We start from the raw sequence: 12,642 nt of genomic DNA, 5'->3' as shown, positions 1-12,642 counted from the left end.
GTCCTTATGGCCTTGTATTGCTATGTTTTTAGCGCAGATTCTTGTCTAATATTTTGCTATAAATGAAATGCCTTTTTGCTCATTCATCAGCGAGTGTCTTGAGGAATTGTCCGCTGCGTGTAGGCGGTACATTCTCAAGCCTCGCTCCACACGTGTGTATATAATCGATTTTATTAAACATTGTTGTTCTTCTTCCTCTGATTCTTCTTCTTCTTCCTTCCCTTGAGGTCTTCGATCTCGACAATTTTGGTGTCAGAAGTGGGATACATCCAAGTGTGCAGACGAGGTGGATCCTCACGTTCCAGGTCGGGAGGGAGGCCTGCCGGCATCTAATTTGGTGGGTACGCATTTTTGCACCTCGAAATTGAAGCCTCCCGCCTTACTTTGGATGTGTGGACCTCTGTCGGCTGTACCACCTGGCTTGCATTCCGAACCAAATTTAGTTTAAACTAGAGCAGCAGTGGGTAATGAATCGATTATACAGGGCGCCCGGGATAAGGAGGTAAGGTAAGCTTCCTGCGTGAGAAGCAGGTAGACCCATATGTGGGTGATAGATAATAGGTATTAAGTTACTCCGGCGTGAGAACTGCGTTTAAGGTTAGGAATCGGGGGGCGACCCGATCTTAGGACTACCAGGAGGGACTAGCCCAAGAAAGGTAGAATAATGAGTATTTTAAGTTAAGCTACGCACTGGATGTGTTAGAGTTCACAGGTAAGTAGGATTGGAGTGTGCATGAGTGTGCATGAATTTATACTGTATTGTATGGAGAATGAAAGGTCAGTCACATGGTATTTGTGTATAAGGGAATGAATGATCTGTCATTGCAGCGTGTATTTGTGTTTATTGTGTGTGTGTCATTGATGTGTGTCATTGACTGACAAGGGATTCCCCAAATTGCCTACGGGCGTTGGGCAATCCGGATGAGTAAAATTGGCAGGGAATAATGAGAATGTTATGGAGAGCATGTGTGGACAGGGCTTTAAAACAAGTGTTCAATTACATCCCCACATTAACGGCTCTCCAGATGTAGCAAGGGAGAATGGGAGTGAAAGTCAAAAATAATAGGCTGTCAACCGACAGGGTGTTTATTCAACGGCATGGCCGGGGCTTGTATTTGGCCGACGTGGGATGACAGAATGCGTTGAATGAAGGCAAGAATGACATGTGATGCGGACGTGAGTCCAATCGGAAGGATGGATGGTTATGGTTTCACCCGGTCCGTTTATCTGTCTGTCTGTCCGGACACAGAGCTCTTGGGGAGAGCCAGAATGGGTTGGGTTGACCAAGATGAATGTGGACAATATATTAATTGTTTATATTAATCTATTAATCTCTGTATATTAATCTGTAAAAATATATTAATCTCTGTGTGTGTGTGTCCGTATTTGTCTGGCTTTCTGGCTGTCTATGGAGTCATGTCTCTGAACACTGATTTTGAGGGAGTTGCTGGTGCGGACCAAAGCGGTGTCCGCGGTATCTACTGGGGGTCGAATGTCACTCCCTCAGTGTCTGCGAACTTGTCGTTCGGCAGTGTCGAAAGACAGGTTCGATTGTCGGTCTGTCTGCTTGATTTTCGGGTCTCACTCTGAGTATATGGCATATACTCTGAGTATATGGTCGTTTTCTGTTTTGTGCTTTAATGGTGGTTGATTTGACTTCCCTGAAAGGGGGACTGAAAATGCTTTGATTTTTTCGTGGATTGCCCATTGGGCATGTTTAGGATTTAATAGAGTGGTGGAGTTCTGTGGAATATGATGACGTTGTCTTATGGACACTTTGTGAGTGACTAGACACGTGCCTGGAAGGGGAAATTGTATTCATAACTCATGTGGGTTGTGTCTGAAGAAAAGGTTTAAAGTAAGTGTGAAGAAGGTCATGGAAAGTGCGAAGATGTTAAAGGAAAGTCGAATTAGATGGATCATTTGTCAATGACAAGTGACTTTGCAAGGTTTGCTAAGAAAGGGAGGGGAAAAGATTATAAAAGTTGATGGAAAAGACGGGAAATAAAGAAAAGTGGTTAGTTATGGACTGTTGTTTTGTGATAAGAAGGTGATTGGGGGCTGGTGAAGATTGGATCACGGCTCTGCAGACCAGGTGAACAGAACTCCACCAGGAGTGGGTAAATGGGAATCACACCAATTAAATTATTGCTCAAAGGGAGGTGATAGAGCAAAATAAAAAAGATTGTCATGTGGACCGCAAGGCTAACCCCGCTCTTGCAGGGAAATGGTTTTGGGAGGCTAGTTATTTTTCAGATAATTTTTCCAGTGGGTTTATACTGATGTGAAATTCGCGTATCTAGGAAGGAAAGGAAAAAATTGTCCAGGTATTGATAGGATAACAGTGAAATTTTGAAGTGAAGTGAAGGATAACAGTGAAGAGTTAGTGTGTTCGTTGCGATTTTTGGGAATGGCAGGGTACTGTCGTACATGGATGATGGACCGACTGCGGAAAACGCCAGTAAGGCGTCGATACAATGTTGAATACCGAACGGTCCATGTGTTGGACAACAATGAAGGGTTCATAATTAATTTGGCACCTCAAGACAGACGTTCCGACATCCGCACCTACAGAGTTCGATGTAATACAATTACAAGCCGCGGCCTCAAACGTAGAACAGCAAAAATTGGATTAAATTGGGAGCTCAGTGCCCCGCAGAAGGACAAATGTGGACGATTAATGACAAACCCGTGGCACCGCGAGCTTTATTGCCATGGTTGGCACTCATGGCGCATCCAAATGGCCATGTGTGCCATAGGGGGGTGAGGTGATGAGGCAGGTCACTTCCACCTGGGCAGCACCAGGCCTTTCGACTGTGGTTACCATGGTCTGTCGCTCGTGCGCTATATGTCAACGGCATCAGCCAACAACGGATATGGCAGCACTTGAATTACCTATCATGGATGACATGTTTTTTAAAGTTTTGCATAGGTCTATCCCATGTGGCACGCAGCATACATGAACGCGTTCGGGAGGCCCTACCGGAGCCAACAAGCAAGCCTATCCACACCGTCGAGGCAGGAGATTACGTGCTGGTGAAGCATTTCACCCGTAAGACTGCGCTCGAACAAAGTTGGACGGGGCCATACCAAGTTCTTCTGATCACACCAACAGCGGTGTTTTGTGAGGGCAAGTCGTCCTGGGTACATGCCACACATTGTAAGTTGGCCATACCCACAAACACAGACACCTCAAACGCACCACCACAGATCGAGGATGCTGCACCACCGCCTGTTAGGGGTGGCAATCACATTTAGTTTAATATACCGCTTCAGGCTAAAACAGGTGTCTGCAACAGGTGCATGGGATGCTAAAAGAGGACATTGGATTGACTTTAAATTGAAATGAAAATTGAAAGGGTGGATTAGGAAAATGAGTTTGTTCAAATAATCGTGGCATCTGTGGGATGCAACAATTTTGTGCCAGAATAGTGTAGGGGAGCCGTCATCTGGGAAGCGTCGTTAAATGGCAGTAGGTTTAGACAGGTATTGAAAGGGTTCGTGCAATGTCATTTTGGGGCTTATGGCTCGCCATTGTCTGTCTGCCAGTTATGGTGGGCAGAGGGAGAGAAAAGGAAGACCCCCTTGTAATAACCATAGATGACCAAGCCCAGCATAACGTAACCAAGCTAACCATATCTTGGGGGACACCAAGCGCCACCCGCGTTGAGATCGGTAAATGCATGGCCTCGGCCCTTATCCCACCCCATGGAGTAATGTTTATTTGCGGAAATAAAGCATATCCATACCTACCCGAACAGTGGGGAGGGACTTGTTATCTGGGATCCATTTTTCCCAAGGTAAATTTGGTAAATCATGTATTATTTGATGTAGGGAAGATGATTAAAAGGAAGGTATTTTCGGAAATTACTGAAAGTAAATATGGCATTTGAATTTCCAGACACGACACAGGAAATGCGGCTATGAATAAGCCAACCATCTGAGAGATAAGGTAACTAAATGCCAATTAGTGGGACGGGGGGCTAGGAATTGATCATGGTGTGTGTAAGAAAGTATTTTTCAGGATGGACGATGAAGAAATCGCCGTTGGAAAACCATGATCTTGACCACAGAGGCCGTCGATCTGAATGGGTCCTTCAACAAGGCAGATGTGACCAGCGCTTCAGAATTTTGTATTGATTTTTGTGATGACTGTGAAAATCCCTTGTGGGAACTGGCTACTGGCTGATGCCTGCATCGATGTTTGTGATGATTGTAATACTTGTGTTGAAAATCCCTTGCGTGTACTGGCTAACGCCTCTTATGTATTATGAATGATTGGCAAATAGATAGTCTCGCATTAGTAATGGAACGAATTGGAAACGAAACCTGAATCGCAGAACTACAATTGGAAAACGAATTAATGCATATGCAAACGATGGTGATGCAGAATCAAGTGGCTTTGGATATATTGTTGGCAGAAAAGGAAGGAGTATATGGGGTGATCGATGAACCTATTTGATGCTTGGGATTCTGATAATGATTATAATTTTAGTTGGGATGATTTAACCTGTGATTTAGAAAGTGTAGGTTCTTTTAAAAGTTATTGCTATTATACCAGCAGTGAGGAGCGGATGGCAAACATGTATCTGGGATATCCAGAAGAACCACCCTCACCACCACTTACACCACCTGTAACAACCACTTTGGGATCGTCTCAGCTCAAAACACCCAACACTTTGAATACTGACGTTGACACAGACTATGAGGAGATGGATATTGGTGATGACGAATGTGCCTCCTTGTCTTCCACCCAGCAATCACATGTACAAAGCTTGATGGCATTGGACGTCGATTGTTTGCCCTGATTCGCGAGGACCTCACCTGCATAAAGAGGGCCCTTAATCTGGCTGGCAACCGGGTCGCACCTACGCTGCAGCGAGGGTGGATTCGGAATCTGGCGGGCGGCAGCAATCTCTTAAACCAGGCGCCGTCGTCGCGAATCATGGCTAACAATTTATGCGTTGAATGTTAGACGGCCAGTTAGGGCCGATATCTTTCTTGAAGCATGCGTGACGCTATGTCGTGCCTAGCATGTGACTAATTGGGATGCTAATCACTTTGTATACGGTGTCTTTCCAAGGAGTTGTCTTGTAAAGACAAAGGGAGGAACTGTCAGCCATTAGGGTTTAAACCCCATGACTCAATTGAGTATAACATCTGAAATTATATATCGTGCTTCTGAAAAACTGATTTGAACTCAGCTGCAGGCAGAGGCGAGTGGACAAAAAGTGGTTTCGAGGCTCGACGTGCAGGGTGGATCCTTAGCCTAGTAAATTAGTCCTTGAATTATGTGCCAAACAGTAGATAAAATGTTCGCGACCCACGTACAGGAAAACATGGCGCCAAATGCCTCCTTCACGAAGGGAATAATTAATTATATATCTTTGTAGTTTCAGTATGTCTCCTAAAGCAAGGACGTAACCTAACACCTCGGAAGAAATATAGACATTACATATACTTGATTGTAATGGTATTCGGCATGTGTATCCAATCATTCATCTACCATTTAGCCTAGTGTATAAGAATATTTACTTCGGCCTGCGCTCGGGTCTGATATGTTTAGATAGATAGCCAAAAAAGCGTAGCCTATCATTATGCTTACATCTTGTTGTCTAAATTTGACCTTCTATAGGACGGGACAATGGGAGATGTTGTCCTTATGGCCTTGTATTGCTATGTTTTTAGCGCAGATTCTTGTCTAATATTTTGCTATAAATGAAATGCCTTTTTGCTCATTCATCAGCGAGTGTCTTGAGGAATTGTCCGCTGCGTGTAGGCGGTACATTCTCAAGCCTCGCTCCACACGTGTGTATATAATCGATTTTATTAAACATTGTTGTTCTTCTTCCTCTGATTCTTCTTCTTCTTCCTTCCCTTGAGGTCTTCGATCTCGACACTAGTGCATGTGCCAATACCTCTGCACAATCATGGGGCTCACCATCTTCCTCTGTTGGCAACATAGATGCTGGGTTCAGCGTTGGGCAACGCTGAATGGTGAGGTTTGACGGTGCCAACAATCCTAGTTCATACGTTGTAGCCTTTGATGCTGAAAGGTGCTGTGTTCCTGCCTTCAGCAAAACCGTCGCCACGGCATGCTCAACAAGGAGAATTAAGGGGCACCCCAGGACTATTGTAGCTGTGGCTTCTACTGCATACGATGCTGCTGCCACTGCTCGCAAGCACTGTGGAAACCCTCGTGCTACTGGATCCAATCGAGTGCTGTGATACGCTATAGGGCGCAGTTTTCCCCCATGTTTTTGCGCCAACACCGATTGGGCAAATCCTCCTTTCTCATGTGAGTAGAGAAAGAAATTTTTTTCATAATCCGGCAGTCCTAAAGGAGGAGCTCAAGCTAAGGTATCTTTCAATGTCGTAAAAGCTCGTTCAGCCTCTGGGGTCAATTTCAAAGGAATTGGACTGTTTGGTAAGCTGATGTCCAGCAGAGGGCGAGTCAGTGATGCATAATCAGCAATCCACTGATGGCAAAACCCTGTTGTCCCCAGGAAAGATTTCATCTGCTTGACAGTTGTAGGTTTTGGGAGTGCCCTGATCGCCTTTACACGTTCAGGGCAAAGTCGTCTCGTATCTCCTTTCAGAATATGTCCGAAGTATTTCACCTCTTCCTTACAGAATTGCAACTTATCTCTCGAGGCCTTGTGGCCTTTGTCTGCTAATGCTGTCAGTAGCACAACAGTGTCCTGTTTACATGCTTCCTTTGAAGTCGAGCATATGAGAAGGTCGTCAACATATTGTACCATCACTGAGCCTCCAGGAAACTCAATGTCGCTGAGGTCTTCATGTAGAGCACGTGAAAACAAAGTTGGGCTCTCTGTGTACCCTTGTGGTAGAACAGTCCAAGTGAACTGTGAGCCTTCGTACGTGAACGCGAACAAATACGCGAATCCTCATGAATGGGTACACTAAAGAACGCCGAACATAAGTCCACCATGGAGTAGAACTTTGTATTGCTTGGAATACTTGACAGTACAGTGATGGGATTAGGGACCACCGGATAGGCTGGGATGACACAATCATTAATTGCTCGAAGATCCTGTACAAATCTCCAGGTAGTCTTGCCTGGCTTCTTCACAGGTAAAATAGGAGTGTTGCACATGCTCACGGTGCGAACTATAACTCCCTGATCCGCCAATGATCGAATCACTGGTGCAATACCAGCTTTTGCCTCTGGTCTCAATGGATATTGGCGCTTTCTAGGCAGTGGCTTAGAATCATCTACTGTGATCCTTACCGGTGCCACACTCTTGATCCGTCCCACATCATTCGGATGCGTTGTCCACAAGCATGTTGGTATTTGATCGAGTGGGTCCGGATCCCCGTTGGTGTCGGAGCTGAGTAGGTATAGCCCAACATTTTTAGTGTTAATTGGTTCATCAATCATGATGAAGGTTGAAGAAAGCGCCTGCTCTACAAGCTGCCAGCAAAATCCGTCTCCATCTAAGTCATAAAGTGGGGCTTGTTGAATTTCTCCCATGTATCTCATGTTTTTGCAATCTTTCAAAGTTGCAATCATTGTTCCAACATCTTTTGCTTCATATCCTTGTGCCACCGCTAAGGTGACGTGTGGGGTTGTTGTTTCTGGTTGATTCCACAGGAGTTGTTGATCTGGCGTCAAAGACACTGACATGCCAATTCCCTGTTCTCCTACCCACAGTGATGTTATATGTACATCATACCTTGTGTCCAGGTATCTCGAAACCTTCTCTGCATAGGACACCTCCTTCCCTATAGGGTCATGACATGTCGTACAGTGAAGATCAGTCTGCCATTTCAGAGAGTCCATCAAGTAGCTGTCTACCCACTCCTGTACTTTGGGCATTGCAACCTTCAATGTCATAAAACTATCGTACAAAAGTTCTGCCATTTGTGTATCATTGATTTCCCATCGATGTGTTCTTGGTTCTATTGCGCTTTGTAGCATATCAATGACGAAGTCGTGGGAATGTTCTGGCATTTCTAGATACACTCCGTTTTTCTTACATATGACAGTACAGTTCAATTTGCACAATAAATCTCTTCCCATCAAATTTACTGGAACGCCAGATGCCACAAGAAAGGCATGTTGAGCAGTCAACGGGCCAAGTTGGACACGTAATTCCTTTGTGACAGGCGTATGTATGGGAACCCCTGATACTCCTACCACCGTCGTATAGTGTTTTGACAATGGTATATTGGGAAAGTCTGCTCGTCGCAACGTGGAACGCGTGGCCCCCGTATCGACTAAGAAAGGAGCCTTGCATCCGCCTACTGTCAGATTAACATTTGGTTCCTGTGCAGCCGACCTTGAAATTAAAGGAAGTGCTGCCACTTGGTCATTCTGATCTAGTCAGAAGGGCGTTGCAGACCATTTATTCTGCTGAGGTCCTCCCTTAATTGGGGCGTTCCTCAATAGAGCCCTATCTGTTGGCTGAGGTGGTGGTAGTTGGTAGTATCCCTGTCCTTGGTTTCCCTGTCGAAATTGTCTTCTGTTGGGGTATGGGCATGCCCTTTTCCAATGTCCCCTCTTTCCACAATTGAAACACCTGTTTCTGTCGTTACCTGGTATGTCCACTTGTTGACTTGTCTTGCTGGGTTGCATGTCTGGGTCTCCGGGTTGCCATTTTGACCTCTGGTTTTCTCCTGACTCATAGTTGTTGTCTGTTGCATTGTTGCGTTGTTGCATAGAAAACCTATTGCATTGGTTCGTAGTCATCAGGGCTTGTGTATGTAATTTTTCGGCATTTATAGCACTGTTCCTGGCCTGAATTCGCTGATGATGCAAAGCATAATTCAATATTTCTTGCATCGGCTTGCCTTCCCAAGCAATACACTGTCTTTCCACTTCACTCTTCAATTTCGGCAACAGACCATTAATAAAAAGGGGTTTTAGGGCATTGTCGATTTGTGCCCGGTCTATTCCCGAATATAGTCGAAAAACATCTCGCAATCTGTCTAAATAATCACTAGCATCCTCTCCTGTTTTCTGTTTGCACGTAACAACTTTATTCCAATCAGTCACGGGCGGCAATTTTTGTATGGCCTCTATTAATTTATTTATCTGTGCTATTTTAGCCTCCGCGGGTATGTCTAATTGTCCATTTACTGCATGTACCCAGTTTGCCTCACTCATTAATGTCTTCAAAGTGGTGGTATTAGGAATTACCCACTTTAAGAGTATTTCCATGTCTCTTATAGTCGGCAATTGCGTCTCCACAATCAATCGTAGCTCTTCTGCGAATTGAAGTGGATCTGTTTTGATTGATGGCATACCGCTCTGTAATGCCTTCAATTGGTGTATTTGCCAAGGTCTATACATCAAATCTGGGCGTTCCTCATTTGCCCCTGGAAATTGCCGTTGCGGGAAATTCATAACGCCACATTGTTCAAAACCTCCCTGTGGGAGAGTCAAGTTTTGAATGTTCATTGGCAGATCATATTGATCGTTGGATAGATTGGCATTCATCACAGAACCCTTACTCCTTGTATGGTGGTATGGGACGTATGTTGAAGTTGTTGCAGCTGGTTGTATTGCTTGCCCACTTTGAGTCGGTTCCTGTCCTCCAGTTGCACCCTCTGGGGTAGTTACCTCAACTGGGGCACTGCTTTCACCTGTCTTCTGTCGGCTAGAGCCAATCGTTTCACTCTGTACTGGCCCTTCGGCAGGTAGAGGTACAGGTACCTGTACTTCCTGTGGCTGATATACAATATTTCGCCGATAGGGTGGAGGAGTTTCCTCTTCTAGTTCATTTATCTCATATGACCTTGCGTCTGGGTACAATCTGGACTGGGATCGCTTTCCATTGCTAACTTCAAGAGGCATTTGAGTGGATACCTTTTCCAACCTATGTTGTATCTGCTTCATTTCTTTCTTCACACCCTCCATTTTCGTTTTGGTCTCCCTGTCTCTAGACTCGATGTCCCAGTAATAAAATGGTTTCCAATCCACCTTCAACTTCTGTCTGTCTCTTGCTTCTAATTCTTCTCTGAGTGTTTCCAATGTGTTCCTGTCAAATGTGCCATCCTTGGGGAATTCCTTCTTTCTCCCTTTTGTCCATTCATGCCAAGATTCCAAATCTTTAAGTGAATGTGGACCATATTGCTGATACATGTGGTTGACGCAAGCACCTCTTTGGGACAAGTCCAGCTGACCTTGTTTACCCTTGCAGACTCCATTTCCCATTTTGCCTGTATGTGAATAACACTCAATATTCACTCAATGTACCAGGTAGATTACTAGGATCTGCGCTTTGGAATGCACCTGTACACACCTGTACTATATGTCCTATAAATAAAATCTACTGGAGTTTGTTCCACCTTTTATCAAAGTAGCGTTGGATGTGTTGTAGCTTGCTCCAGGTTCCTCTAAAGCTTCACTCGTACTTCCAGGAAGGATCTCTCCACCTGTTCACACGGTGATTTCCAGAGAATCTCTCTCACCTGTGGCTTTTGCACAATCCAATCTCACAGATCAGTATTTGCAGATGAGCCAAAGGGTCAGTATGAAATGGGTGAATCCTCAGGTGTCCGCTCTGTTGAAGGGGAAATCATACAATGGTAACCGCACATATATATCTATATATAAACTCACCACCTTGCTCAATTTTCCAAGGTTGTCTTCACACTGATAATATCTCACAAAGATATTAAAGCTTCTTTCTTGAGACCGCATTTTCATCAATCAAACGATCAATATATTCAATTTAATTTATTCAATTCAATTTATCCAGTTAAATTTATTCAATTAAATTCAATCAATTAGATTCAACCAATCAACAATTCAATCAATTATTCAATTTCAATTAATTCATCAATATTCATCAATAAATCAAATTAATCATTTTGGATGACTCCTTGCATAAGCCCTTTCCCCAATGATGTCAGGACAGGTCCATCCATTGACTGAGATCGAATCTCATCGGTCGTCACCTCTGGTTCATACCTCATGTCAATTGATGAATCACCGTCCTGTCCTTGGGTCATATCTGACATATTTCCCCATTTTGCCTGGTCTCCACAAATTTTCTTTGCAACCACTAAAGGCAACTCATCCTTCATTCGTGAGACAGCCAAAATGGATGGCAGATATTAAAGTTCATTGGGAAAAATATCTCATCATTTTTTCTTTTAATAGTACCCAAAATCTCTTGGCAATATAAATTTCGTAAAACTCCTGAAATAAGACTGTAAAATTCCTTCAATCATGCTAAATTTTGAAACTCCATTGCTTGTAACACCCAATTTATCCCATAGGGCTTGAAAGTTCTTTCCCAAGTTCATGCAATCATTCTGCATTTGAACCCTATGATATCATTCATAATAATCATCATGATTTTATAGTCATGGTCCTATCATAATCATCTATTTAAAACGAACATTTCCTTTATCACCACAGCTATGTGGTATAATCAACAATAGAATAAAACTGTACATAGCAACAGGCTACCTCATGGCCACTTAGTATACCTATTGACAATAAGTCATAACAATATCGAATAATCATTGAACAATTTAAAAAATCGCTTCCACTGCTCCAGCCGCAGCATTCGTCATTTTGTCTGCTCATCCGCGTGACCAAAACGAAATAAAGGGAGCTCAACCATTACACAGCGCTTTTAATGGCGCATGCCATAGGAACTCAACGCAATTTCGACTCGGCCAGAAAAACGAGCAAATTTTGCAGGATGTTAACTGGAATTAGCCGTGAAAATATATACAAAATACACAAAAATACACACCCACAAAAATAAACAACAAAACCCAAACAAACCCAAGGTCGACCCTCTTACACAGTAAATTACATCATTTCAGCATCGTATTGATTGCTGAAATATTCCAGGGTTTATACACACCTTAAAAGAGGTATGCGTGGTGTTGCCCCCTCCCACGTTTATTCCAGGGTTTATACACACCTTAAAAGAGGTATGCGTGGTGTTGCCCCCTCCCACTTTTAATTACTCATTAAATTCCTCATTAAGTTACTCATTAAATTACTCATTAAATTACTCATTAAATTACTCATTAAATTACTTATTAAATTACTCATTAAATTACTCATTAAATTACTCATTAAATTACTCATTAAATTACTCATTAAATTACTCATTAAGTTACTCATTAAATTACTCATTAAATTACTTATTAAATTACTCATTAAATTACTCATTAACTTAACTAACATAGTTTCAGCATTGTATTGATTGCTGAAATATTCCAGGGTTTATACACACCTTAAAAGAGGTATGCGTGGTGTTGCCCCCTCCCACGTTTATTCCAGGGTTTATACACACCTTAAAAGAGGTATGCGTGGTGTTGCCCCCTCCCACTTTTAATTACTCATTACATCGTTTCAATTAAAAACATCGCTTCTACTGCTCCAGCCGCAGCATTCGTCACTTTGTCTGCTCATCCGCATGACCAAAACGAAATAAAGGGAGCTCAACCATTACACAGCGCTTTTAATGGCGCATGCCATAGGAACTCAACGCAATTTCGACTCGGCCAGCAAACGAGCAAATTTTGCAGGATGTTAACTGGAATTAGCCGTGAAAATATATACAAAATACACAAAAATACACACCCACACAAATAAACAACATTTATTCCGTTCAACAGAACAAACATTTCCTATATCATGACATGCAT

This window comes from Myxine glutinosa, chromosome 14, assembly GCF_964187855.1.
Source record: "Myxine glutinosa chromosome 14, kmMyxGlut1.1, whole genome shotgun sequence".
Taxonomy (NCBI): Eukaryota; Metazoa; Chordata; class Myxini; order Myxiniformes; family Myxinidae; genus Myxine; species Myxine glutinosa.
Note: the sequence above shows the minus strand (reverse complement) of the source record.